This window comes from Notothenia coriiceps, unplaced genomic scaffold (assembly GCF_000735185.1).
Source record: "Notothenia coriiceps isolate Sejong01 unplaced genomic scaffold, NC01 NC01_scaffold00001580, whole genome shotgun sequence".
Classification (NCBI taxonomy): Eukaryota; Metazoa; Chordata; class Actinopteri; order Perciformes; family Nototheniidae; genus Notothenia; species Notothenia coriiceps.
In genome coordinates, this window is record NW_011334281.1 from 1 (window position 1) to 4178 (window position 4178).

The following is a 4178-nucleotide window of genomic DNA, read 5'->3' on the forward strand; positions in this document are numbered from 1 at the left end:
ATGACATACTATACTATATTGTTTATTTTTGACATACTGTACATTGTCATTTTTTTCAGATATTTTCGACAAACTAAAACACATTTTTGGACATTTATTTAGATACTATGACATCTTTTGTCAACATAATATACCATGACGTTTTTTCAGATATTTTCGATATACTACACTATGACAAATGTTTTTGACATGCTGTACTTAAAGATGGGGTAGGTAATTTTGAAGAAACCAGCTTGAGTGCTCTAGAATTTGAAAATACACAACCCGGAACAAATCTGCCACTTCCTCACAGAGCCCCTCCTCCAACACACACGAACGCGCACATGACCAATGAGGGCACGAGATAAGTTTGTGCACAGATGGAAGGCTGACAGGCAGGTAGGCCATCCAGTTACTTTAGCCGGGCCGGCTCAGATGATTGGTCGTGCTTTTTACCGTACCACGGCTTCCACAGATGACGTGTTTTTATGTTTTTTTTGTCAAAGCACTTCAGATATTCATTGCTATCGGGATGTTAAGAGCATTCCATGGAATATAACTAAAAGTGTAAAAGAGCCGGTTCCTCAAACTTACCTACCCCACCTTTAATGTTATTAATTAATTTATGAAAGAAGTTTGAAGTCAAAGGTAAATAAATGTTTGTTATGGGTTATGGTGACTTGCACAATTCTCTTGCACTATTTTTCTTTCCTTTCACCTCTTGATTATATATTGTATGTTGCATCGTTGAAGGAGCCTGGGTCGTTAGATTTTCATAAAACCAAAACTACGCCTTAGCTTCAGTGCATTTCACACTAAAGCATCTGAAACTGACCTACCCCACCTTTAAGAATCATTTTGGAGAAACCATACATTATACAGAAACTATGCATTTCTGCATCTCTTCTCTTTGCTGAGATGAATGTGTTTGTATGCATGGTCCTTCTATAAATAAATACAAATACTTATTGCTTTAAATTTAGCTTACACTTTTATCCAAAACGACCTACAATAAGTGCAATAAACCATAACGAGGCAAACTAAGGACAGTGTTAACTTCAAACAAGCAATATCATAAGTGCTGCTGCATCAGTAAAACTCTGAAGTGCGTTTATTCACCATACTGTACCATGACCTTCATCCTAATTTATTTAACACGCTACTACGAATTTTTTCCCTCCAACATCCAATGGTGGTTAAATCCAATAGTGGAGAAGAACACATACGCCATCTTCACTTTTCGACAAACCTAATGGGGCTTTTGATTGTGTTTTCAACAAGCTATAGAATTCATCTTTTCCTTCTTAATAATGAAAACGTGTCTCACCTCTTTGTCCATTTGTCCCGCGGGTCGTTGTAGACTTCTCCTGATCCTACAACTCCTGCTGAGTTTCCAGTGTACGAGTTATATCCTGAGGTTTGGCAGACGGATACAAGTTAGCAAAGTTCATACTTCGGCTTCTGTTGAATGGGAAAACATCTGAAACAGAAGCTGCTGGCTAATGGCTGTTAACGTCTCAGGTACCCCCCCCCCTTTCTTACTGCCATAATCACACAGAAACCAGAGGGTCTTATTTCCCCATATAATCTGGTGTCCATTAGCCAGCAGCTTTTTATTTCCCACAGACCAGTGTGAGCAGGAAAAGGAAGCGAGGAAGGGGTTTCTGGAGGAAGCGTTAAGTCAGATCTCATCAAACTAGAGCAGCAGGCGAGAAAAGAGAAAGCGTTAAAGGGCCCATTCCAAAAGCAGCGAGAAATGGTCTGTGGAAGTGTTGAAGGGTCCGAGGCCGAGGTCACCGTCAAACATTACTTTTATTCTGAATTATCTAAATGTATTAATAGTTTTACTTGTTGTCCTTTTGATCCAATGTTGAACTCATAAGACATTGTATTTATCAAAGTTACAGGAGGACTGTGACCAAAAATAGATTTCTTAATAGTATGTGTTAATAGAGAGCCACAGTGACGCGTCCTAAAACCAGGAAGTAAGCGTCGTCCGGATCCCTCGACAAAATGTTTTTGATTTATGATTCGAAAACTATAAAAGTAGGGTAGACATGTGGAGATTATCCGGCTGAACAAAACGTGATCCGTCTCTTAAATGTGTTTCAACCACAGAGCTTATTTTGAGCTATTTTCAAAAATCCTATGGAGAAATGGAATTGCTTTTTTGTCGAAGGAACCGGAAAAAGTTTACTTCCTGGTTTTAGGACCCGTCACTCTCTATACTGGTGTGTCTAACATGAGAGGGCGACCCCGACCTTTGACCACAAAGTCGATGTTATTAAATTGGTTCATTTGTCCCTGTGTCTTCTCCAAAACCATGTATCCCAGGAGTCCTTCAAAGTTGTATTTATACTACAGCAGAAAAAATAACAAAATAGTTCCAATCGGCTGATTTGAGGTTAGAAAATCTTTAAAATATAAGTCAAGCAATATTCTACATTCCTCTTGTTGTCAACAAGTCCCATGAAAAACACCCGAATTGAATCCAGACTATAAAGGATAGAATTGGAAGTATTAAGAAAAGTTGATACTGAAGTAGAGCATCAAATGTGTATCCATCCGCGGCTGAAAATAGTCCCAAAAGCTCTTCTACTTTGTGTATATCAATTCTGGGATATTGATAATGAAATAAAGAATAACAACTAGTTAAGGAGAAGCTAATCACAGTTTTAAACTAAGGGAATGAAACAGTAAAGTAGAACTTTTCTCTATTGTTGTGATAACCACTCAAACCTGGGACATGAAACCTCTCAGAATGTGATTCAACGTAGAGACTCTTCTCTCGTTTAAGATGAAATGAAGGAGGTTCGGTGCAGTTCAGATGCAGACACAGAGACAGGGTGTGAACCCAGATATACCTTCATCCAGCTGGCAGCCCTTTTTTCTGGGTGTTATAGCCCCGAAAGCAACACAAAAGGGAGATCTGAAGTGTAGTTGGACACAGGATCGAACCACTTCAGACCCCCGGAAAACCACATGAACACAAACGGTCCGGGAACAAAGCAGCCACAGAAACACAATCTTTGTTCGAGGCTACGTTCCTCTGTGGAGCCGAGAGAAAGGGACAATTATACGTTAAAAATCTCCAGATTGGCTTTTCAAGGATTTTACTTGGAAATCCTTGAAGGCAAGTGGATTCTAAGAAAGTGTTTTTTGTGCCTTAGGGATATTTGAATGTGTTTTTTTAGTAGCTTTGTCCAGTTGTTGAACCATTTGAAGCACTCAGAATTATTTCTCCTTGTTGTTTAATCTCCAAGTTAAGAAGTATTTCTGTGTGCTATGCGTTGAAGGCTCTGTGGAGCTGCCAGCGGATCAGATCTCACGCATTTCAATACATTCTTTGCAGATTTCAATATGTCAGGGAAGCCAGAGACTCAGGTGCTGGTTTGACCACCTGAACCTGCCGCAATGCCTTGTGGGAGTCAGGTTTAGTAAAGCAGCAGCGTTAAAACAGCAGAGACACAGACAGGCGAAATGACAGAAGCACAGACGAGGAGGAGGAAAAGGTAGATTAAAACAACAAGTGGGTAAAAAGGAAGCAGAGACACAGAGAAGACGAGCAGCCGGGGGGAGCTGAACGCACAGGCAGGAAAAAGCAAAAGACTTCAAGCCGTTACTGGGCTGAGCTGATAGCGGCCAGAGTGCAGTGTGGGTGTTTTAATGTGTGTGACATGCAGATTTCATTTGTGAGGGGGGGGAGGGGTGTGTGGGATGGTAGTAGTGTTGACATTTAGTGGTAGATGTTTTTTTTTTTACGATTTGAGTGAATAGTTTTTTCCATGAAGTCCGGGATGTTTTAGTGATTCTGATATAGCACTGTAAGGGGGTGAGGGGAGAGGGGAGGTTATTTTTGGAAAGGCGACAACAATCTTCCTGACCTCAGGAATGCATGGTTCACTCTATGACAGCAATCGCATCTGATTTGTCTGTGGATGATCAGAGGAATACATATCCACAGACCTGCCTTGAGGTACTTGTTTGGGAAAGGGTCACAAATGGTAAGCCCTTGACAAAATATTGGGGATCCTCTTTTTTAAGATATCGGAACATATTCCATTAATAAGCAATTTTTATTTAAATTTGTATTGGTAATTATTAATAATTTAAGATATTATATATTAATTATATCTATATTTTGTGCAATATAATGTTTATTTCAACTAAATTCTTATTTTTTAACATTTTAAAAACCT

General features: G+C 39.5%; 1 long non-coding RNA gene across 1 annotated transcript in view; it reads right to left on the reverse strand.

Moving 5' to 3' along the window:
* Positions 1-947: 947 nt before the first annotated feature.
* LOC104962852 (uncharacterized) overlaps positions 948-4178 on the reverse strand; it is an 8043-nt gene continuing 4812 nt past the window's right edge. The window contains exon 3 of the long non-coding RNA XR_800252.1: positions 948-1391. This is a non-coding gene — a long non-coding RNA (uncharacterized lncRNA). The remainder of the gene's footprint in view (positions 1392-4178) is intronic.